Here is a 27,163-nt window from a genome sequence, read left to right as displayed (position 1 = left end):
CTTCGGTTTCTTTTTCCCTATTATTATTAAGGTCTTCCGTCTCCAACGGAAGACCTTCTTGTTATTCTTCGGTTTCTTTTTCCCTATTATTATTATTATTATTATTTTTCTTACCGATTTTGTGCACGCGATTTCTCGTAGAATAGTGGGCCGATTCTCATGAAACTTTCACATCTGATGGGTACTGATCTGAACCTTATTGGAAATTTTTTTCGTTGACGCCGTCACTTCCGGTCGTGAGATATGGACAATTTCCTAATTTTAAAATGCAATTTTGTCTTGATTTAGTAGCGAAAACTGCTTAAGATATGAACTGAAGATTAATTGGAGATGATAGTTCATGACTTATAGCGTTGCAGAATCGCCTTGCCGTGCGTCGTCATTACTTCCGGTCGATACCGGAAGCGAATTTAAAAATCGCGATTTTTCAACTTTTCTTTTTTAATATTTTTGTTTTAGAATTGAATAGAGACCCTTTTGCAGAAGCGAAATATGTAATTTGTTTGAAAATCGAAAAAGCCAATCTCGAGATATATGCATTTGAAAACACGAAGCGGCGATCTCAATGGCTAAATGGTTAGCGCGTTGGATTGTCACGCGGGCGACCCGGGTTCGATCCCCCGTGTGACCAAAAAATTTTATCATTTTTTCTGCTCAATTTTTCGATATTTTAAAATTTTAAACCAATTGGAACAATATATTATAAACTTTTAAGCATATCTTGCGTAATAAGGGGTCACAAGGGGCCAGAATGTCACATCTTTAACGCTTTATATCTCAAAAAGGGGGAATATTTTGATAAGCAATATTGAACAAAAGATGGTCAGAATAATGTTCTAAACAATATGCATACTTTGAATTTTTGTAAAACGGCCCCATTAAGGACTTGTAGGAGTGGCCCCTAAATATTCTCATTTAGCCTATCTCCACAACGAATAGAAATCTCTGAATAAGTGTTGAACAAAAAATCTTTAAAATCACAAGACCTTTCATTTGATATCAAGAAAAAGGGGCTGACCCCTCAAATTAGGGGCTCAGAGGGGCCAAAAGTCTTTTATCTATAACTCTCTAATGATCAATATTTTGTTATACATTACTGAAGCAAAAGTATTTATCTTAACGATTTGCATCAATATATGATGATATTTTAATAATATGTTACGTAATTAGGGGTCACAAGGGGCCAGAATGTCATATCTTTGACGCTTTATATCTCAAAAAGGGGGAATATTTTGATAAGCAATATTGAACAAAAGATGGTCAGAATAATGTTCTAAAAAATATGCATACTTTGAATTTTTGTAAAACGGCCCCATTAAGGACTTGTAGGAGTGGCCCCTAAATATTTCCATTTAACATATCTCCACAACGAAAAGAAATCTCTGAATAATTGTTGATCAAAAAATCTTCAAAATCACAAGACCTTTCATTTAATATCAAGAAAAAGGGGCTGACCCCTCAAATTAGGGGCTCAGAGGGGCCAAAAGTCTTTTATCTATAACTCTCTTATGATCAATATTTTGTTACACATTATTGAAGCAAAAGTATTTATCTTAACGATTTGCATCAATATATGATGATATTTTAATAATATGTTACGTAATTAGGGGTCACAAGGGGCCAGAATGTCATATCTTTGACGCTTTATATCTCAAAAAGGGGGAATATTTTGATAAGCAATATTGAACAAAAGATGGTCAGAATAATGTTCTAAAAAATATGCATACTTTGAATTTTTGTAAAACGGCCCCATTAAGGACTTGTAGGAGTGGCCCCTAAATATTTCCATTTAACATATCTCCACAACGAAAAGAAATCTCTGAATAATTGTTGAACAAAAAATCTTCAAAATCGCAAGACCTTTCATTTAATATCAAGAAAAAGGGGCTGACCCCTCAAATTAGGGGCTCAGAGGGGCCAAAAGTCTTTTATTTATAACTCTCTAATGATCAATATTTTGTTATACATTACTGGGGCAAAAGTATTTATCTTAACGATTTGCATCAATACATGATAATATTTTTATCATATGTTACGTAATTAGGGGTCACAAGGGACCAAAATGCTATATTTTTTTATGCTTTATGTCTCGAAAAGGGGGAGTAATTTCATAAGACTCATCAAACAAAAGATTTTCAGAATATCGTGATAAAAATTAGGAACTTTAACTTTAACCAGGGAAAACTCAATGTCATTCTCTTTAAACAAATATCTCAGTCAAAATCACATCTCAACTTATCGAGAAATTCAACGGAAGACCTACTCGTTGCTCGCAACGAGATCTCATCTAGTTATTATTATTATTATTATTATTATTCCAACCGATTTTGTGCAAGCGATTTCTCAGAGATGGCTAGTCCGATTTCTACCAAACTTTCAGATCTGAAAGATATTCAATTGATCTTGATAGGTTTTTTTCCTTTTTGATTATCTCACTTCCGGTCGTGAGATATGGACGATTTTTTGATTTTCAGAGGGTTGGCTTGTCCGGGAAACTCCTCCGAAACGACTTAAGATATGGACTTGAGATTTTCAGGGAAAATAGAGGAAGGTTTAGTGAGTTGTAATTGGGTCTCCAAATTTTTCTAGCGCAAAAGGCACCGGAGTTCGGTAGGGCCGAAAAAATGTCTCAGAAATATCTCACAAAATTTGACGCATTTTGTCTCATATCTTCACACCTGTTCATAATTTGTTAAAACATATTGAAGACAAAATGTGCAACATCGCAAGACCTTTCATTTGATGTAAAAAAAAAAATAGGGCTGACCCTTCAAATTAGGGGCTAAGAGGGGCCAAAAGTCTTTTATCTATAACTCTCTAATGATCAATATTTTGTTATACATTACTGAGCAAAAGTATTCATCTTAACAATTTGATGCTTACTATATAAGTTGTTTGAAAATTGGCTTATCTGAATTCTAGATATTAATATTTGAAAATCTGAAGCGGGCCCCAGATGGCGGCTGTCTTTGTCAATTCCGCCATTTCGCAATTGGGGTTTATGGAGGCAGCTGAGCGTTTGATTAAACCATTCTGACATACGAATGCATGAAATGTAAAAAAAAACTACTTGGACTTTCACGTAGTAGTTCGTTGCAATTCAGTGTCAATCTTAACACTTAATTTCCGTTTCACTACTTGAGTGTAACTGGGCTAGATACGATATATGTAATGTATACAAAGACTTTTTAAACGTCGAAATAAAATAAAGGCGATAAGAACGTTTTATTTATCTTATTTCATTGAAGCTATCACACCTATTTAATAGATAAGTTCAAAGAAAATGCGCGAATATTTACTCGTGGCGTTTGGCGCAAATTATTAATAGTGACCCGCTTTTTATGATTCTTAGACAGGTGTACTGTTGCAAAAGTATACACACAAGTATATTTAGAGCAGTACTCCCAAAAGCTTAATGGTTTGCGCGTTGGGGATAAAACAGAAAAAGGCAACATGGGTTCAATCCTCTTTGCGACCAAAATTTTGAATCACTTTTCAGCTCGATTTTACGAGATTTTTTTTCCTGAATCGGACGGAAGACCTCTCGTTGCTCGCAACGAGATCGTTTCTAGTTATTATTATTATTATTATTTTTCTTCTTCTTCTTCCTGGAACTTTTTTGTCCGGGAATGATCTTGTAAACTGTTCGTCCGATGTAGGTAAAACCTTTTTAGGGTTAGTAGACATGTTATGTAGATTTGCAGAATCAAGGTCATTTTGCGCGCACGTGCTTGCAAGAGCGTGCACGTGCAACACGTGAAATGACCAATATAGTAGATATAGCCACAACTGTTCTATTTTTAGATGAAATGCTTTGAAACTCATAATGTGAGGATATATTAGTAGTATAGACATGACGACATGGTGAAAATAGCAAGATCTCACGCGCATGCACGTGCACTTCGCTCTGATTGGCTGCAACTAAAGTCTCAATATCTTTCTTGTTTTTTGACGAAATCCTTTGAAATTTTGAACATAGCCATGCATTAGGATATCCTACAACATGAAATAAAGCAATTATCATGAAAACACGTGCATGCACGTGCGTTGCAATTTGATTGGCTGAAACTTTAAACAGCTATAACTCCCTTGGTTTTCAACCAAACAGGATGGGATTTGGAACATAGATAGATATAATGGACTTCTACAAGTAGGAATGGTCACCATGCACATGCATACACATGCGTGTACATGTGCTGCAATCTGATTGGCTGAAAGTTTAAACAGCTATAACTCCCTTAGTTTTCACCCAAACGGGGTGGAATGTAGAACATAGATAGATGTAATGGACTTCTACAAGAAGGTATGGTCACCATGCTCATGTATACACGTGCGTGCACGTGAAATGAGTAAAATCAAACATACACTTGAATGAGTGTATTTTTTAAATAATTTTGGATTAAATACTTTAATATTCAGTGTATTAAAAATATAGATTGTGTAGACAAGATGATATGGTCATGACGCAAATGCATTCACATGTGCACGCGTGCAATGCTAAAGTTTAAATGATTTTTGTACACTTCTTTGTAAATGTTGTTAAAATCTCAGATGCATAGAGTTTGTCTTATTTAATGAAGCTTACAGGGAATATGGCACCAAAAGGTAGTTGGGGAGCGTTTGGGGAACATCTGTAACGGTCCCCGTTACAATTAGCACTAGTTCTTTTTTTTATTATTATTTTTCCGCCGCATGTTTTTTTTGTTTGAAGATTTATCGAAAAGATTTATAGTCCATGAGAATGTACTCCGTAAAAGATTATTGCAGTTGACCCTGCGTAAGTGAACCTTGACCCCTTTCGAAGTTATTGCCCCTTTCGCAAGAAATGTTTTATCGCTACTTGTCCGAAACCGTAAACCGCAGAGATTCCAAACCTTTATTAATGTTTACAACTGATTTAGTAGACTCTCCAGTCAAACATTGCGAAAGGATTCATAAACTCCTATAATGAATTATTGCCCCTGAATGTTTGCAATGTTTACAAATATCAAGAACTTTTCTAAAATGACAAGGCGTAGAGACATGGGACCAACTGCAAAAGATTCATTGACCTTTGACCTTAAAATCTAGGTCAAGGTCAAAGGTCAAGGTCATTCAGTATATGTAAAATGAAGCATTTTTTATAGCTCTTTTGTTCTTAACCAAATTCTAAACATCTTTGCATCTTTAGTATGTACTCTTAAAACCATTTCAGAGATTCCATGCTTGTCCCCTAAAATTGAACCCTCTGAAAGTTAGTGCCCCTTTCAGTGTAAACCCTTGTTATCGCTACTCCATCGAAACCGTAAACCGTAGAAGTACAAAACCTTCAACAATGTCTGCGACTAATTTAGTACACTTCTCATTCTATTAGTGCGAAAGAATTCGTAAACCATTTCAAGTAGATATTGCCCCTGCCAGTTTATGATGTTTACGAAGAACTAAAAACTTCTTAACGACAAGTCGTAAAGACTTGGGCCCAACTGCATGAGATCTTTTGACCTTTGACCTTGAAGAATAGGTCAAAGGTCAAGGTCATTGAAAAACTAGAGAAATTGTCGATTTAAGCTTAAAATCCAAATGACCTTGACCTTTGACCTTGATATTTGACCTTGACCTTTGAACCCTTACTCAGAAAGGTTTAAAGAAATATTCATTACCTTTATCTAGATTCAGCTTCAAGTGTTAATCTCAAGTTTATCTCTCGCTTTCTTTTTTTTTTGATGACCTTGACCTTTGACCTTGATAAATGACCTTGACCTTTGACCCCCCTACTGACCCAAAGGTCACAATTAAGCTTAAGGTCGTTGAGGTATTTGCAACTCTTACTCTAACAAATGCTTATATCCCCCCTTTTCTTTAAAAAAAAAATCAACAGCAGCATAGAGAAAATGTCTACAAGTCAAAAGACACGATATATCGACATAAGATTCGGAGTAAAAGCAAGAAGAGACCTTAAAGAAAGTGTCCTGAGAGTTTTAAGGTGAGTCTCTAAAATATAATGAAATTCTAGTGACAATCGGCAAAATCTGCATTTTTTTTCTGTCTGAAATTTAGTTATTGCTGAGCATAAAAATTAATTAAAGCCCGTATTGGCTATTTCTGCAATTGTTGTTAATATCAATCGATTCTCCTGTTCTATTACGACATTTTAATGCCAAGTATTCTTGCTTTCTTTAGTGTATGGAATTTATTTCAATTTTGTTTGGATTTAATATTAATGGAATGAATCTTGATTTCATCTGAAATTTGATTTTTTTTTTCTAGAATAACACAATCCCAAGAAATAGCGACTTTCAGCATAGTAAAAAGAAATACACGTTTCTTCCCTGTGTATCCCATCTAGAATTACATGTTTGGAATTTTATTTATGCTACTTACATTGAATTTCATGCCTATTTCGGTCAGGAATGTTAAAAACCGAACCCGATTCTCTGTTTTCCTTTTCCATAATTACAAACTGCCTTGCATCTCTCGCTCATGTTTCTCACATGCTCTTAAATAATTTATCGCCATCCATTTCAAACATAAAACAACTCAAATCGGATATTTTCAAATATCTCTTCAATACATGTATAATGCACATATGATGCAGGTACACATGGGACATTTCACAACTTTTTCACTTACGCTTCCGTCTTGATGCGCAGATCAAATGCATGTTATTCATATTAATAGGTATATCATAATTTTAATCAGACCCTTCCCCTTACATCTTAACTCGAAAACAATCTCATTCAAGCTCATATATACACCTAGGAGCGTGTTACAATGTTTTTAACGTGCTCTCTTAGCGTGGTGGTTATCCCCGAGTCGACTACAAACAATCCAGGAAGTCTGTTTAGGGTAAAATTATACCAACTGCGAGCCCGATCTAAAATCCTAGTAGAGAAATGAGAATTTTGCTGTTTTATTTATTTTCTTGCTTTCTTTTTCTACTTTTTTCAGCCCAAATGATATCTAAATGCTTAAAAAGGTGGAAAGACGTCTCATTGTTCACTGAAAAAGTAGTTTACTAGTTTTTCAAATTATTGCTGTTTTAAAGTTTCAGGTCCCAACTGCTACTTTTTTTCTTCCTTTGTTTTAAGTATAAACCAGTAGAGCTAGTCTCGACAGAGACTTCTGGTTTTATTCTGTTGATCTAAAATATTTTGTAAAACTTTACGTAACTTCTCTTTGTAGAATAGTACATGTAATAAATTGGAATTTTGCGTTACAAATAAGCTAAAGGATACATAAAAAAGAAATTCATGATCAAATTCGACTTAAAACGTCAGAATGAAGTGATTACTGGTATTTAAGGAATACGCACAAGTCGTCCATAAATATTAATGCATGCATACTAATTGCATAGAGAATATTCAGCCAGTGTGCACGTGTATACATGTTTCCCGTAACTATCCACTAACTATAAATGATATTCTTTTAAAATTTACTGTTTTTTTCTCATAATCGAATTTTAAAAAAAAAATGTACATGCTTAAGCGATGCGTGATTTTTATGTTATTACTATTTTTTATGTACCAATTTTAAATTCAATAGAATTTTAGATTATTTGATAACATCACATTGATTTTTACGAAAAGAAATTGTTAGAAGTACATTATGTTAGATATTTTCGATGGACACAGAATTTTTTTCAAGGGTTCACAAGATATTTTAAATCTCCGTCCGTCTCATTGAATGTTAAATAGCTCCCTATGTCAAGGTTTCCAACAACTTTTCAGCTAAAATTTGCTGAAATCTTGCCGACTCGCCGTTAAGCAATAATCAATCAATCAATCAATGATCTGTACACTGTTTAACATCGTACCGTACACATATTTACATAGTTATTGTTCTATATACATCACAGATTATTTGATTACTGGAAATTTGATGAAAAGGCAGATTATTTTAGGGGGGGGGGAGATAATAAAAGGCACAGAGTGGTTAATTTTTTGAAGAGCCATCCATCCAGTTACGACGTCGATCAAGTGAGACGGATGTGAATGAATGGAAATTATGTACGAACTTGCTATTTGAAGGTGAACATGATTGAGGTCGACACTGCTTTAGGAAAAATATCCTGATAAAAAGAAAGTGTAAATGAGCTAACGTTGACGCACAGGGCTAATATCGCCATGTTTTATTTCAAGTTTAGTCCGATTCTATTTGTCATTTTATAGGCTGCATGCTACATACATGTATTTCCTATTTAAAAAAAAGGAGTATTTCTAAGATCGACTCCGTGTAAATTTGGCCTCGTCCTTTTCTGTATATGGTAATTACGTATTATCAAACAGTGTGTTAACTGTCCCCCATGCTTAAGGGTTACATGCTCTATCAAACGTAAAAGTAACTTACATGTAGATATGTATTTTATTTTGTTAAAATTAAAAGTTCACGAATTTGTCGATAGGAAAGAAAGGGGAAAAAAAGATTTCACAGATCTATTTTTTGTACTCGGTTTTTACAGGTTTTAAAATTCCCGTACGTTAACAGTGATTAAGAAGATCATAGCCATCTATTTTTGTCATTAATTCAGCATTTTATTTATCATAGATATTTAGATTGCTCTGCGAATACGCGATGACAGGTGCTCTTTACGGTACAAATGATATTCATAAAGTTTAACCATGACGTCACAATTAATTGTGAAAAAATTACGATATGCTCGGAGTTGATTTGGAAAATATACCGATTTCAAAATGATATAACTTTATTATAAATGAAGATATTTTGATTCCGTTTTAAGTTTTATCGTAATTTTATATGGACCACTAAAATACAAAAAAAATCTCAAATTCGATAAATTTTGCAATAAGGTCGATTTCTATCCGACCAGGCTCATATTATGATATCAAAGATTTTTGTGTTCTTTCGAAGTTTTGAGATCGGGATCAATTCTCGTGAACTTTCACTTTCCCACTGATACATGTTGTTCAGAGATGTATTTCTTACAGCGGCTTTATTACCTGTAACATACTCTTGGTCAATATTTGCACATTTTCATCGTTAGAAATGTCCTTTCGGTTATATATTCATTGACTCATCGTTTTCTGTCGAATGCATGTTATTTTCATTTTCCCCCTTTTTTTTATTTATTTAATTGTATTTCAATCTTTATAAATCTCGAAGCGTAACATTCACTTCGATAAATATTGTACTCCTCAAGTTGCTAAGTCATCATACTGAACAAAAACCCTTAAAATGTAATTCATTCAGGTATGTAACATTATCGGATGCATGTCCACGTTTAAAAGATTGTATCAAAGCATTTTTTTCTTTTTAGAAATTCTGCTTTATTTAAATAAAAGAAGATTTTTCTGATTATCAATTAATAATATGCATTCGGTATATGTACTTCATTGTTTAATGCACTGTGTACCTTAAATGAGGCAATTACACTTGAGGCGGGGCAACCATTAAAATTTGCAGAATATTTTCAATCACTCTCAGTCTAGGCTTTTATGTTTGTACTTTTAAGTATGTGCTGCATGAAAATTTTATACATGACATTTTTACTTACCTTACCATAATTCAACAGCTTGGTTTTTCAAACTTTCCCTCTATGCATATAAATCTTAATATTTATTTCTTTTGTTGAGTTATAAAATGAAAATAAATGTGATATATCACAAGAAAAAATCAATACAATAATTTATATTAAATGGAATCAAAAATAATTGGCAGAATCTTTTTGTTTTGTGTTTTTGATTATAATCAGACAATGCCAGAAATTTAACATTAAAATAATAGTTCAATATTTTTTAAAACAAGGGATGGAAAAAAGAGATTCTTTCTAGTATTATTCATCATAAATTGGACATTTGCTTAATATTAAGGTTCCATACTTAGCCTTCTTTTTGTAATGAAAAGCATTTTTTTAAAATACAGAACATTACAATCACTGTGTAATTTGTTTTCACTAATTTTTCTGACAGAGGGTATTGAAACACAGTGGTTCTACGTAATATCTCTCTCTCTCTCTCTCTGAGAGAGAGTATGACACTATGTTCTGTTTAATAAATTAAAGTAAAATATGAATGAAATATCATTTTTGCATTAAAGATAACTGCATTTTTTATAGAGTAGACGTAAATTCACACGTTTTTCATTTGTCTTCTGAAAACAGATTTTGTTGAGATGCATGCATGTACATGTATTTTGAAAAATAATGATTATTTTAATATGCTGAAGTGTCTTATTGACAATATATGAAGTTTCTAGATATCATATCAGAATTGAAGCAGGATTTATTAAAAAATCAGAATACATGTACATGTATGTCCTTTAGTACGGTAAAATTTAAGACAAACTCGTAGACAAACAAACAATTTTGGAAAAATTAAATGCAAGCAAATTATTTCTCATTTATCTTATCAATATTTCTAAAGGTACATCTTGCATATTGAACAGGAATATTGATTTAAATTAAATAAAAAGAAAACAAGATTAATAATTTGGAAAAAGTGTAAGATTTATTTGTTTGTTACAGTGTATGTTGTATATTAAACATAAATATTAATTTTGGGTGTGAGTGAGCATATTTAAAAGGAGGATAGAAAGAGGGACAGGAGAACAGGAACAATTCATTCAGCACTGAGGATGACTTCGGTTAGTCCCGTAAATAACGCCAAAAAAGGTAAGGTTGTATAACTGACATGGATATTGAATCAATATTTTTAAACATTGTTAAACAAAAATTTTCAATGAAGTATCTCTATAAATAACATTTTCCTCTCAAGTAAAATAATCTAACAAATAAGTTGTCGGTGCAACACTCACAACGTCAAAACGTAGCTCGCAGCGTTTTCAAATTTGTTCATGAAATAATGCCTCTAATAATAGAATCCATTCAGCATAAATCCGGCCCTGTATTTAATTTTCTTTTAGTTACAGGATTCATATCCCGCTCAATATAGTGTTGCTTGATAATTTTGTGCTCCATATTACAAACGAACGTCACCATTTTTATATTAGGGTATCTAACTTAAAATGCTTTGGTACATATCGTTAAATAGTTGTCGTTTATGACATTAAACACGAGTAAACCAAATGATAGAATATTTGTGTAGCATTATGTTTCCGTATAGCCTTATAAAAAAAGAAAACTTCCTGGACAATGCAATTTGTAAAAGTCAAAGAAATATCGTGCGCCGACCACAGATATATAACATTCTTTATAATATGCACGTGACATCACAGGGTTATGCTATTTAGTTCAAATTACAAAAAAGATCATTTTCACACAGCATTCAGCAAATTATTAGTTTTGGTTGAACAGTATTTGATATATTTAAAAAATTCACGATTTTCTGGGACAACCCTCAAATATGTATTAAAGAACTCATCTATTATTTATAATTATATATTTACATTTCCAATAAATTTCCTCTATGATTCTGTACAAAATAAAATGCAGTATATTTTCTCATGAACTACATTAGGTATGTATCACGAATTAGCATAAATATCTCCATTGTTACGTCATAATACCGCTCTTGACGTCAAAAAGTAAAAAAAATATAGTGCACACTGCTTTGTTTTAAAAATGACAGTTGAACGGCGTACTTTTATGGCAAGTCATCAGAAAATAAATTTTTGAAGATGCATGAGGTATATGAACTACAACGCTTCACGCCGGCATATTTATCATGAACCGCTAACACGCCGAAATATCTATCATGAAGCGCTAACGCGCTAAATGAAATATGCCGGCGTGAAGCGTCGTAGTTCATAACATCATGAATCTTCAAAAATTAAATTCATTTTTTAAATAAAATAATCAAATACCATATGCCTTTAACTGGACTACTTATTTTTTTTAATATAAGTCATCCGTATTGAGAAAGTATATACCCTGTCTATAAAGTATGCTGTTTTTAAACACTTCTTTCTTTATACACATGTATCAGTTAAGATATAAATGCATGTACACATGTATGCTTAATTGTAATTTTTGTATATTTTCTGATTAGGAATGAGTTATGCTGGTCCAGCAGGTAAAGCCAAGAGTTTTACAATGGTTGTTGGAGTTTGTCTGGCCGGTACCTTAACAGGGTTAACTGTAGTTCTGACGATTCACCAAAAAGGTCAGACGCTGAATTGTTCACTAATTTATTTATATTAGAATAACTTGGTTCTCAGCGACAAAGAGATGTGTAGATTAATTAGAGTGGTTGTATAAAGGTGGAATTTCTCGCATCGTAGAAAGTTTAACAAATTTCTCAATATTTTTGAAGCTTATTATTCTGCTGATTGAGCCGTTTCGATTAACATTTTGAACAGTCTTTAATGCATGATATATATTCATGTGCTTCAATTGTCTAAGAATCAGTATAAAATATAGGAAAATAACGAAGAGGATTCCAGCTCAAAAGTCCATTAAACACTACAAAAATGGAGTAGGAAAAATACGATCTCTAAAACAATTTACATTACAAATTAAAATAATGAAAGATAGAGGTATTTATTTTTCCTCTTATCCATATCACATTTAATTGAAATTAATACTTTCATAAATATGATTTATTTATTTAAGGAAATATTTCTTTGATTTCTGCCAAAAACTCTTACTGTTTTTAATACTCCCGTCTCAAACTCTGTTTTCACATGTACATGTAATACATTTCACTCCTACTGAATCAAAGATAATGATACGACTTTTTAACAAAAAATATCCAATTTATCAACGGTGCAATCATACCTCAAAATATAATTGAGACACATGTGTTGATTTAAGGTGTTGTAACATTCCGATACCTTTAAATGTTTTAAATCTTGAAAAACAAATTGGAACCAGATGTAATTTTTGGATTGGCTGATCACTGTTGATTCCATTTGAGGCAGATTTAAATTTCTGTTCCCAGATTACACCACGCACTATTCTGTTCACTGTAGTTTCAAATATATCTTCACTTATCGATACGATCTTTGCGAGGGGATACTCCGCTTTGATGCTGTTGTTAAATTTATTAAAGATATGATCCTCAACTGTAATTTGATATTTTAAGAAAAAATCTATTTAAAAGGGCTATGCTTTATAATCTTAATAAGTTTAGAGTACAAATATGGGATTTTGATATTTATATGCTTGTTGATTGATTGTCGGTTGTTTAGGTCCCATTCGAGAAGTTTTCACTCATGTAGAGACATCAAAATACACCGGTGAAAGGCCTCAAATTTTGACTTTTACTAGGCACTCAGGGCCATTTAGCAGTTAGGTTCTTTTATCGTGCCAACGCTTGCCGTGACAGAGGACCTCGGTTTTTAAAGTCTCATCCGAGAGACCTTTTGGGAAAAAATTACTAATAAATATTTTGCAAACACAAACTGCATAGGCTTATTTATTAGTTTTTTTTATATATATAGATAACGCATGTGACGACCATAATTGTCTGAAAGGAACATGCCAGGAAGACCCAAGTAATGATCAGGGATATACATGTATCTGTATGAAGGATTACGTCGGGAAGTACTGTGAAGGTAAACTCTTACAATGCATAAGGTAAAAACAAATAGCTTCATTTACGTCAACAATTTTTCTTATGTATAAGCTATGGTTCAAGTTGGCATTTTGTAGGTAATAAGAATATTCTATAGATAAGTATTATAAAAGAGGTATTTTTCTATGTAGTAACCATTTTTCTATGTAGTTCATGCATGTGACAACAATAATTGCCAAAATGGAGCCACTTGTCAGGCAGACAAGTCCAGTAAACGAGGATACAAGTGTTACTGTAATACTGGTTACATTGGAGAAAGCTGTGAAGGTACAATAGGCAACATAAGTCTTTGAAATGTTCTTGAACACCTTGTAGCCACCACTAACGACATAACGCGGCTTTAATGATACAAATATCACTAAGCATTGCAACTGCTACGCTTAATGCCATAAATTATTGTATTAATGGTAAACCCTTTCAACCACTAATGTTAAATTGCCGCTTGATGAAAGAATTATATCATTAAATGGATGAGCAAGTCAATTATTAATGCAATGATTTATAGCACTAAGTGTTGCAACGCTTAATGATATTTGTATCATTTAGAGGCGTTATATCATTAGCGGTTGCTAAAACGCCTTCCAAAATGTTAACATTATGTGATCTTCAATAATATCAGTATTGTATGAAATATATTGTTTTCTAATTATGGACATATCTACTTAACTCTATTTATAAGACTTTATAATATATTATGGAATCATATTGTTTTTGACAGTAGCTCATTTTTCGAGCAATTCTTGGACAACCATCATTCACGAAATAACATTCTTCACGAATGAAAAAAAAAAAATAGGGTAACAATGTTTTAACTCCTATTAGAATACACAAAACCGTGTTCCAACGAACCTGAAAAATTAAAGCTATGCAACAGAATGAAAATTGTTGAACATACTTCAGTGGGCAATGTATATACTATTATTTATTTCTATAGTCAATGCCTGTGCCAATCATAATTGTGATAATGGTGGTTCCTGTGAAGCAGACCTATCAGCAATACGTAATTACACATGTAATTGTATCAATGGTTATGTCGGCGACTTATGCACAGGTATACACCTTTTTTGACAACAATTTGTTACCTTTATTTCTTAACTTTTATTTTATTTCTCTTGGGTGCTACTTTAATATTGTTTACACAGAAAAAAATTTCCAAATAAATTAAATACGACTTTAGTTGCAATTCTGCAAATTACATTTCACATCCACTTATCTGGTATTGGTTTAGTAAATTTTGACATTCAAATCCTATAACACAGGCATTGGTAATTTTTAAAATGATACCACTATCACTGAACACTATTCGATTGTTTAACATAAACTAATATTAAAATAATACTAAGATTGTACACAACAGAGGAGTGTTCAGTTAAGATGTACAAGACTTTTTAATGTAATGTACGAGGATTGTCCGGTAAAATCGTGGACAAAGTGTTTTTCTCAAAAAATTAGCGCACTAAGCTGAAATTTACAGTAAATGTTTATTTATCATAATGAAGTACGTCATGATTTTTTTTTTGGATAAAATATAGACAAAAATAAAGATTTAATAATGCTTGAATGTGCTCAGGGTATGGTTCTACGGCGCACGGTCAAAAAACGAAGGTTTTATTAGAGAATACATGAGTATTTATTCGAAATAAAGATTTAAATAGATAGGATTGGGGTAAAAATTATCCTTATTCGATTCCACGATTTATTTTGTTGTCTACTTAAAATATTGAAGGCATTTGGTTAATTTCTGGCAGTTTCTTGAGCATTCGAAATGGGAAAGTCGTAAACCCATTATACGAAAAATGACGACGTTAGATAACGTACCGGCGGACCGGATAGCAGTTTAGTTTGATTTAGATGTTGTAATAACACTTTAAGAGACTTTAAATGAATATAGAAGAAAAAAAATAACAAAGAATTGCTACATCTTTAGTATAGAAATAAAATTGGAGTTTTCGTAGTGAAGGTGTTCTTTATAAAGTCCCCATATAGTACGAAACATACGGACAAACTGCTATTGTAATAGCAAAAGACACTGTCTCTGTTGACGGTCAAAGAAGAAGCTTGTCTATTAGTTGAATGATGGTGAGAATATTGTCCGTAACTTACTAATAAATCCTCATAAGATTGCATGTTGGTGGTACATTGGTCCCTCAGCTGTTTATGGAGACAAAAGTATGTGCAACAATTAAATTACTTAATTTAAGTGACTTATCCAACTTTTATAGCGCAAAGATTAAACGTGACGCTGTTTTAGACACTTTGACGTTATCACCAGTGCGCCGTAAGGCGATACAAGTACATAACATAAAATCTTAAAATTTGTTTATTTATGCAAATATCTATTTGAAATTTGCTATTTTTAATCCGAAAATGTGAACTAAAAAGTAGGGAAATTTCAGAGCGCAGTGATAATTATTTCACACTTAACAACTTGTCCACGATTTTACCGGAAAATCCTCGTATATCATTCAAATAGGTTTTATATAATTTAAAAGAAAACGAAATTCCATCAATTGACCATTGTCTTCTAAAATGTAGACGTATAGGTTGAAAACAAACAATGCATCTAAATGATTTTAAGTAAGTGTGGACTTTCATAAATACCCGGTATACAGCACGAGCAAAACTTGATCAGTATAAAACGGATAAAAGCTAAGTAAATCAGATTTTAAAATCCCAGTTTAATCAAAAATGGTTAAATGACGTAAATATTTTTCTTAATGCCAGATTAACAAATTTTTTGCGGATTTGAAGACTATATTGAAATTTAAACCTGAGAAGAAAAGAAATGAATAATGAAACTGCCTTCTTCAAATCACAATCTACCAATAGAACAGGGAGATGTTGTTACACCCACCTATATGAAAGAGTACCGGTATATTTATGATGAAAAGATAGAAGAAATGGATGATGAATTCCACTGCATTTTAGAACGTACAATTTTTTTCAGAAAAAAGCATTTTTTTAACATGAGTTACTGCAGAAAACCAAATGTTATAAAGTTCTATGAACTCATGGCAGATTCAAATATTAAATCCTTAGGAAATCTTTAAGATTTGTAAAAAAATCTTTGAAACAGTCTTATCCCTTTTATAACGTTGTCATAATGGTGTTGTTTTTCTTTGCATTGAACACAAACACCGTGCTATTACTATATGTCTCACCTTTTTACATTCAGTTAACATACTTGATACTTATCTATGTTAACATGTACAGGTATGTTAGATCTACCCATGACGATTAAATAGGTACGATAAATACTTTATGATCCTTATGTACTATATTGTATGGTTTGAGCGAATAAACTGATTGATTGATTTTAAACGACTGATGTCTTAAGCTTATTTACACACATTTTTTTTTTCTTTTGTCAGTTCTTCCTACCGACTGTCAAGACCTTCGTGATAATGGTTACAATATCTCGGGAGTGTACGGAATCCATCCCTTTCAGAACAACTTTCGTCCTATCCGAGTTTATTGCGACATGCAAACTATGGGAGGAGGGTGGACGGTATGTAGTTATTAGCTCTACTGGTCAGAGACCAGAAGAGCTTATGCAATAGTAATGCGTCCGTCGTCCGTCCGTCTGTCTGTCTAAACAATTTTTCAAAATGCTACTCCTCCTAGTTTTGGTCTATTTTCAATATAACTTGGCACACAAGTAGACTACACTAAGATACATAATTCCGTGTATCGGTTTTTGATTTCGATGACCGGTGTTGCCGTTGTTACAAAAAATAGAAATTTATGTGAAATTCTTTCAAAATGCTACTCCTCCTACAGTTTTGGTCTGATTTCAATATAACTTGGCACACAAGTAGACTACACTAAGATACATAATTCTATATATCGGTTTCTGGTTTCGATGAACGGTGCTGCTGTGGTTATTAAAAATAGAAATGTCCGTGGAAAACATTCAAAATGCTACTCTTCCTGCAGTTTTAGTCTGATTTCAATATAACTTGGCACACAAGTAGACTACACTAAAGATGCATAATTCTATATATCGGTTTCTGGTTTCGATGAACGGTGCTGCTGTGGTTATTAAAAATAGAAATTTCCGTGGAAAACATTCAAAATGCTACTCTTCCTACAGTTTTAGTCTGATTTCAATGTAACTTGGCACACAAGTAGACTACAGTAAGATACATAATTCTGTTAATCGGTTTCTGGTTTCGATGAACGGCGTTGCAATGGTTATTAAAAAAAGAAATTTCCTTGAAAAACTTTCAAAATGCTACTCCTCCTACAGTTTTGGTCTGATTTCAATATAACTTGACACACAGGTAGACTACACTAAGATACATAATTCTGTGTATCGGTTTTCGATTTCGATGAACGGTGTTTGCATGTTTAATTAAAATAGAAATTTCCGTGAAATTCATTCAAAATGCTATTTCTCCTACAGTTTTGCTCTGATTTCAATATAACTTGGCACACAAGTAGACTACACTAAGATACATAATTCTGTTTATCAACTTCTGATTTTGAAGAAAGGTGTTGCCATATTTACTAACATTAACAATTTCTGTGAAATACTTAAAAAATGCAATTCCAAATACAGTTTTAGTCTGCTTATAGTACGTGTATAATGTGGCCTGCAAGTATTAATGTACACTGATCATGAGATACATGATCATTATTCTATTTATTGCTGTTGTGAAGTTTCAGGTCCCAGCTGCCACTTTTCTTTGTTTAAAGTAGAAACCAGTAGAGCTACAGTCTCGACAGAGACTTCTGGTTTTTGTGTAAGTTTCAAAATGGGAGTATATGCTATATAAAGGATCGATTTCCTTACGGTATATTGTTTGACTTAATGCATGTTATGTTTACAAGAACTTTACCTTAGACACGAAATTTACGATTTTAACAACTTTCAAAGTAAGCATATGATGTAGTATAGTCGATTCAGGTGTGAAATGGTTATGCCTATTTTTATTACTACTTGTACAAAGAATAAAGGGAACGTACTTCATACGTACTTTATACAAAAGATTTTTTATATTGTGTGATGCTACATTATTAATGACTTTACCCTAGGTGATTATAGATCTTTTAAACGCACAAGGGAACATGTTAGTATCATTGAAATAAAACTCCGCTTCAGATTTTCTAAAGGAAGAATATGCAGAATTTTGTTATCATTTTGAGAACAAGCGAATGCATTTTGATTGATTGATTGCATATTGTTTAACGTCCCTCTTGAGATTTTTTCACTCATATGGAGACGTCACCGTATGCCGGTGAAGGGCTTCAAATTTAGACTTATACTCGGCACCCAGAGCCATTGAGCAGTGAGGGTTCTTTATCGTGCCAGCGCCTACCGTGACACGGGACCTACGTTTTTAGCTCTACTGGTCAAAGACCAGAAGAGCTTATGCGATAGTAATGCATCCGTCGTCCGTCCGTCTGTCTGTCTGTCTGTAAACAATTTTTCAAAATGCTACTCCTCCTACAGTTTTGGTCTGATTTCAGTATAACTTGGCACACAAGTAGACTACACTAAGATACATAATTCTGTGTATCGGTTTTTGATTTAGATGAACGGTGTTGCCGTGGTTACTAAAAATAGAAATTTCTGTGAAATTCTTTCAAAATGCTACTCCTCCTACAGTTTTCTAATTTCAATATAACTTGGCACAAAATCAGACTACACTAAGATACATAATTCTGTGCATCGGTTTTTGATTTCTATGAACGGTGTTGCCGTGGTTACTAAAGATAGAAATTTCTGTGAAATTCTTTCAAAATGCTACTCCTCCTACAGTTTTAATCTGATTTCAATATAATTTGGCACACAAGTAGACTACATTAAGATACACAATTCTGTGTATCGGTTTTTGATTTCGTTGAACGATGTTGCCGTGGTTACTAAAAATAAAAATTTTATGAAATTCTTTCAAAATGCTACTCCTCCTACAGTTTTAGTCTGATTTCAATATAACTTGGCACAAAAGTAGACTACACTAAGATACATAATTCTGTGCATCGGTTTTTGATTTCGATAAACGGTGTTGCCGTGGTTACTAAAAATAGAAATTTCTGTGAAATTCTTTCAAAATGCTACTCCTCCTACAGTTTAAGTCTGATTTCAATATAACTTCGCACACAAGTAGACTACACTAAGATACACAATTCTGTGTATCGGTTTTTGATTTCGATGAACGGTATTGCCGTGGTTACTAAAAATAGAAATTTCTGTGAAATTCTTTCAAAATGCTACTCCTCTTACAGTTTTAGTCTGATTTCAATATAACTTGGCACACAAGTAGACTACACTAAGATACACAATTCTGTGTATCGGTTTTTGATTTCGATGAACGGTGTTGCCGTGGTTACTAAAAATAGAAATTTCTGTGAAATTCTTTCAAAATGCTACTCCTCCTACAGTTTTAGTCTGATTTCAATATAACTTGGCACACAAGTAGACTACACTAAGATACATAATTCTGTGTATCGGTTTTTGATTTCGATGAACGGTGTTGCCGTGGTTACTAAAAATAGAAATTTCTGTGAAATTCTTTCAAAATGCTACTCCTCCTACAGTTTTAGTCTGATTTCAATATAACTTGGCACACAAGTAGACTACACTAAGATACACAATTCTGTGTATCGGTTTTTGATTTCGTTGAACGGTGTTGCCGTGGTTACTAAAAATAGAAATTTCTGTGAAATTCTTTCAAAATGCTACTCCTCCTACAGTTTTAGTCTGATTTCAATATAACTTGGCACAAAAGTAGACTACACTAAGATACATAATTCTGTGTATCGGTTTTTGATTTAGATGAACGGTGTTGCCGTGGTTACTAAAAATAGAAATTTCTGTGAAATTCTTTCAAAATGCTACTCCAAATACAATTTTAGTTTGATTATAATATAAATGTGGCATGCAAGTAGACTGCACTAAGAACATAAAGAGACTTAATCAAGGATCATTATTCTATTTATTGCTGTTGAAAAGTTTCAATTTCCAACTGCTTAAGTACTTTTCTCTTCCCTTTGCTATAAGTACAAACCAGTAGAGCTTCAGTCTCGACAAAGACTTCTGGTTAAGATCATATCCGAAAGACCCTGACTTTCACCTCTGATGCCGAGCGCTTGGCGAAAGAACAGTCACTACCTATTTAGACGTCTTAGGTTTGACGCGGCGCCGCGAACGAGAATCGAACCCGGGCCTCCCGATCAGCGAATGCATTTTGATGCTGGATAAAGTAAAAATATGAATCACATATCTAGAAAGATATAATTCAAAATTAGATAATGTTTCTTTGTTATATTTTATACTTTGATATTATCGATTGAAAAGAAATCAGAATAAGGTTGTTTCAATGCATGTTGTTTTACGTCCCATCAGAGAATTTTCTCGTATAGACACACCGCCATATACCGATGAAGGACTTAAAATTTTGAACTTTACTCGGCACTGAAGGCCATTGAGCATTAAGAGATATTTGTCATGCCAACGCCATGATGTAGAGTTTTAAAGGTTTCATTCGAAGGACCCGTAACTTACAATGTACACTTCATAGTACCTAGCAAGCGCATGACGGCGAAGAAACAGTTGCTACTATCTATTTTGCCGACTTAGGCCTGTTATGGCCGAGATACGAACTTCCAACCTTCCAATCACTGATCGAGCGTTCTACCGACTGAGCTATCGTGACGACTAAAATAAGAAAAAAAAATTTTGCAAATGACCTTTTATCTACTTAGAAAAAGAAATTTGAATATATAGCATTAAATATATACCTAAAAAATCAGCCAAAATACTTAAGAAATGGAGACGTTATCATTTACAGACAATCCAAAAGAGAATCGACGGATCCCTACGCTTTAATAAACGGTGGGTGGATTTTAAAAATGGTTTCGGTGCTCCAGAAAAGAACACCTGGATCGGTAAATATTAAAGTTTGATCAACTCTTATATAAGCCACGTGGTATATTTATTGTTCATTTTAATATGATTTGCTGACGATATATATCACGTATTTTTAATTAAACATTGTTGCTAATGACTTCATTAAGAATGAAGAGAATTTCAGCTATAATTGAATAAGACGTAATGATCATAATTACATATACTTTTATTGCCGCACACCTATTAATTCATTTTAAATATTTTCCGAACAGGAAATGACGTAATCCACCAGCTGACTAAAGGACACACATCCTCTCTTTATATATCAATCACACTTGTGAATGGCACCACATTATATGAGCTTTATGATCGATTCTTCGTTGATCACGAATTCAACAAATATCAACTTCGTCTGGCGGGAAGTGCAACAGGAACTCTAGGTATCCCATAAGTATAGTAAAAGAGTGAAAAGTGATAGAACGAATAAGCGAACAAGTGAGAGAAAGAATGATAGAACGAGTAAAAAAGGAATTAGTGTAATTATTTTTTATATTCTTTTCTTCATTTTTTTTTTTATTTTTGTACTATTATTTCTGTTTTTAAAATATATTTAAAAGACAATTTCTTTAAGTGATACTATCGTGGTGTCTTGTATAAAGAAAAAAAATCTTAAAAGATGATACGACACAAGTTTTATAAGATTATACATGTACTACCAAAAAAAAATGTCGGGTATGGAAAATATCAATTTCTGAAAACGTAATTGAACCTTCCAAAACATCTTCTAACATGCGAAAACCTTGCAAAGCTTGTAATGTTTGTCGAACGGACAAAGCTAAAAGCAATGTTCTGAAAACAAGATTTTAGGTCTAAAACAAGGAAATGAATTTAGTAAGGTATACTTTAGACATTCAATCACTCAGACACGTTTTAGTGCGTGTTTTGTATTACTTTGCTTTAACTCTGTAGGCAATGCCTTCTTTGATACTTTGATACCTATATGTACGAGGGGTGATCAAAAAGTTCGCGAACTAATTGAATAACTTCCAAAAAAGAAACTAGAGGTACTGTGAGCGATGAGCTCACTAAATGATACCCCCCGCCTCCCATATGGTTATAACTGGTGAAAAAGTCCATGTTTTCCTGTGGCCGGGAAACCCAAAATATGTGTCGGATCAAAAAGTAAAATAGGAGGTGCACAATGGCAACATGTAATAAAGATTCTGTGAAAGTTTCATCAAATTTCATTCAGTGGTATGAGAGGAGTTGCGGATAAGAGATGGGTACCCCAAAGCGTAACAGACGGACGGACAGACGGACGGACGGAAATACCGATTACTATATACCCCCACTTTTCAAGCGGGGGGTATAATGACATAGGGATTCAGTGTTGAAAATGTTTTAAAGTAGTCCTCTCCGATTTTTATGCGCATCTGCAACCATTCTGTCCATGCGCTGATCACGAGATATAGGCGGTCACGTGACATGCTCCTTAGCGTTCTGTCACAGAATCTTGCAAGTTTTTCCAACTCATATTTCTTACCATGCAGGTTATTTTTTTTCAACAAAAAGTCTACTTATCAGAAATGGCTCTGAAATAGTATGGTTGGATAATGATATCCTTTTGCAGAATGAGCATGGTGACCATCAAAACCCAAGTTCTCTGTCCTTTGGGGGTCGTTTATTTCATGTGGATAAAGTATGGGTGCCTTCACTTTATCATATCTGATATGTTTAAAGTCTAATTAAAACGATATTTTAGGGATTCGATAATCATATTTATTGTAAAGATATTATTTAGTTTTCTAACTGTAAGTTGGCGATTTTACATATCAAATTGCTTAACAACGGATACGTCTCTCTCCCAGTTTGCTTTCACTGGGCGACAGTACAGACATCATATTTAAACATCTCTCTTCCTTCACTTAAACAACCAATCCAATTAATGAAAAAACTTATGGCAAATCTTTTGTCTTCATAAACCGTATACAAATTGTTATAAGTTTCTACATAGGAATTTCCAAGCTATACGTTACGTAACTTTACAGCCATTCGTTTCTTGATTACGACGGAGTCAACTATTTTTTGTCACAAGTTATCTACCTTATGACGTCATTTTCACATTGTAACGTCACAAACACATAGAAAAACGTTGCGTTACATGTGCTACATATAGAACATTTGTATGGCTTTATGTGTGCCAAATTTCATTCTGTTTTGTAAATATAGAGATAGTTCGCGAACTTTTTGATCACCCCTCGTACATCTGAACAGTTCACAACGTGCCTCACTTTTTGTCCCCCGCTTGAAAAGTGGGGGATATTAATTTGGGTTTGTCCGTCCGTCCGTCCGTCCGTCCGTCTGTCCGTCCGTCCGTCCGTCTTTCTTTCTGTCTGTAACGCTTTCGTTTCCACACGACATCTCGAGAACCCTTTGAGCTTTTGCAATGAAATTTAACATAGCAACTCCCTATGGACTAAAGAAGACCCCTATTGATTTTGAGGTCAAAAGGTCAAAGGTCAAGGTCATAAATAAGCAAATTCTGTCTGTTAAAACACTTTCGTTTCCACACGATATCTCTAGAACCATTTGAGCTATTGCAATGAAATTTTATATAACAACTCCCTGTGGCCTAATGAAGACCCCTATTGATTTTGAGGTCAAAAGGTCAAAGTTCAAGGTCATAAATAAGCAAATTCTGTCTGTTAAAACACTTTCGTTTCCACACGATATCTCTAGAACCATTTGAGCTATTGCAATGAAATTTTATATAACAACTCCCTGTGGCCTAATGAAGACCCCTATTGATTTTGAGGTCAAAAGGTCAAAGTTCAAGGTCGTAACTTTATACATTATGTCTGTGTGCAATACTATCATTTCCGGGCGATATTTCAAGAAGATTTTGAGCTTATGCAATGTAATTTTATACCAAAACTCCCTAGGACGTGTCTCGCCCCTCTCAAAGTGCCCCGCCCCGTTTGTTTTATATTACATGTCGCTATTTTTAGCGCAGGGGCATGAGGAGAGTTATTGCGTATAAAACGTATAAAACAGGTTCTCGGCGGACTTTATGTTCTTATTACATCTATTAGAACTGTTTAATAAAGGCTAAATAAATCAAACACCATGGATTGTGTAAAATTTTGAGAATACCGAACATGAAAACATGAATATATACATGTATGTGACTTCAGTTCTGCATATTCTTCGCCCCGAGTAAAGCGATTCCGTGGTCTAGTGGTTATGTCTCTCGCTTCAAATGTGAGAGGTCCCGAGATCGAATCTCTGTCGGTCCTTCTTTTTTTTTTTTTAAACTAAATGATAGTATTCAGCATGTGAAATGAAAAATTTATGAGGTTATAAAATCATCATTACAGTGTGATAAACATTACATATAAAAAAATCTTCTATACACATAATAAAGAGTAAGCAATCAAATCTTTATATGCATATATTGACATACATGTATTTTATTTGCTTCAGTATACATGTATACATTTAATAATTCTACAAATTCAGTCAGGGGGAGCCGACTTTTTCCCTGAGCGGGGGACACGAATTCTCTGAATTAGCTTGTATTATTTACATCTGTAGGCAATGCCTTGTTAGATACTTGGATATCTGAACAGTTCACAATGTGCCTCACTTTTATTATTTAAATCTGTAGGTGATGCTATGTCAAATACATTGGATACCTACATATGACCTTTTCACTATGTACATCCGTACATATATATTTTTTTAACCATGTAGGCGATGCTTTGTAAGATCCCTTGATATCTACAAGTACATCTGATCAGTTTACAATATACATCGGCACTGATATTTTTTTTTTTTAACTCTGTAGGTGATGCTATGTTAAACACCGGGATTCCTACAGCTGACCTTTCCCTCATGTACTTCAGCACTCCTGATCAAGACAATGACCAATTTAAGGATGGAAACTGTGCCGCCGTTGAGGACTGCGGATGGTGGTTCAACGACTGTTATGTGGCTCTCCTTAACGGTCTCTGGGGTCAGCTGGACTGGATTCATCCTTGGCATCCGACAGTGGAGTCCGGGAGATATGTCAAGAGGACCACGACGATGGTTAGACGTGCCTAGGGACATAGCCTCTTCCTTACAGAAAGAACTAATATATGTTGATTGGGAATCAAACCTAAAGACGTTACCTTTCCTATAATTAATAGAATAACAACAGACATGCATTTTAATGAAGAAATGAAGATTGCTAAATAAATTGTCAGGGGACATTATTAATGCTGTATAATTCTGAAGGAAAAAAAAACATAAGTGGGGATGATGGTTTTAGACAGGATTCATTATACAAAACAACTAGGAGAGATGGGAGGCGGCAATGCTAATTAAGTCTGTATACAGGCGATTCTTATTCTAAACGTAATAATGTTACTTTTATTTTTGTTCTGATTTGCAATAAAATGTTTGATTGTTTTTTGGTTTAAATATCTCATGATTTGATATCAAAAAGACACGTTCTTATACATTATAAGAAGTAGAAAGTTTACCTTCGCAATTGTCCCCGCTATAACCAGGAAAACGGCTGCACCTGTACCCTCGTTTGTTGCACCTGTCTACTATACACGTCCCACTCTGACAACCATTATTTTCACAAACCTCCACTTAGGAAACAGATATTCAAATATGAAGACTTTTTTTTATATATATATATCACATGTTATTTGCAATCATTCGTATTTTATATATTGAAAAAAATATGATAAAGAGTATATTTCAATTATAAATAAAAACATCAAATTTATTTTATTTGATAATAAATAAGATTTTCAAATTATTGAACAGTTAGAAGATTTATGAAGTATTTTAAATATAAGTAAATTGGATCAGCAGGTACCAGTTAAATAGCATTTATATGAACATGAGCATTATTCTAGAAATCAGTAGATAGGAAAAAAGTAGGCTAAGACGCAATTTTTTTTTAATATACAGTTTCAGTTAATTAAACAACTTTTGTTGACTATAGATTTTTTTTAGTTTATGCTTATCTAAAATGTAAAAGATTTATAGTTTATTTTTCCTCTCTCATACTCGAGAAATATTAATCTTAGAATTTGAAGTTTTACAACGCCTGTCGTGACATGAGGTTTCTAGTGTCTTATCAAAAAGATCCGCATCTATCACTTAAATGTGCCAAGCGCTTGGCGAATAAACAGCTTCTGCAATTTTTGTACCCCGCTGAAATTTGGGATATGAATTTCAATTTTTTGTGTCCCTCCACCTTGCTAACCGTCCGTCTACTGTTCTGTTTGTAACGTTTTCGTTTCCATGCGATACCTCAAGAAGCTTTTGAACTTTGCAAAATTTTACACATTAACAGTGGCCTAACAAAGATCCTAATTAATTTCAGGTCAAAAGTTCAAAGGTCAGAGTCATAAATAAAAAGTCTATTTTTATACTTTTGTTTTCATGCGATATCGTGAGAAAACTTTAAAGATTTGCAATGATGTTTTAGTATCTCAGCTCCTTGTGGCATAAGAAAGACCTATTTGTCTAAAGGTAAAAGGTCAATTTTATAAATACATACATACTGTACATATGATTAAAACTTGCATTTAGGGGTGATATCTTAAGAAGATTTTGAGAATTTGTCCCGCGGTGAAAGTGGGGAGTATTCATTTTGGTCCGTCTGTTTGTATTTCTGTTTATATTTCTGTATGTAAGGATTTCGCTTCCACGTCATTTCATGAGAAGCCTTTGAGCTTTTGCAATGAAATTTAATTGATAACTCTCTATGGCATAAAGAAGACGCCTATTGATTATGAAGTCGAAAGGTTTAGTTTAGGCTAAAGTAGACACAATT

At 33.4% G+C, this 27,163-nt stretch overlaps 1 long non-coding RNA gene across 1 annotated transcript; it reads left to right on the top strand.

Annotated features, from left to right (window-relative positions):
• The first annotated feature begins 16,919 nt into the window (after window positions 1-16,919).
• LOC134274457 (uncharacterized) lies at window positions 16,920-21,759 on the top strand. Its single transcript, XR_009993619.1, has 3 exons — window positions 16,920-16,977; window positions 21,266-21,362; window positions 21,597-21,759. It is a non-coding gene; the product is annotated as an uncharacterized LOC134274457 (long non-coding RNA).
• Window positions 21,760-27,163: the final 5,404 nt, after the last annotated feature.

Source organism: Saccostrea cucullata, unplaced genomic scaffold (genome assembly GCF_032062105.1).
Source record: "Saccostrea cucullata isolate Sc308-1 unplaced genomic scaffold, CSIRO_AGI_Scuc_v1 ctg7803, whole genome shotgun sequence".
In the NCBI taxonomy this organism is placed as follows: domain Eukaryota; kingdom Metazoa; phylum Mollusca; class Bivalvia; order Ostreida; family Ostreidae; genus Saccostrea; species Saccostrea cuccullata.
Note: the sequence above shows the minus strand (reverse complement) of the source record. Positions and strands in the feature narration are given on the sequence as shown.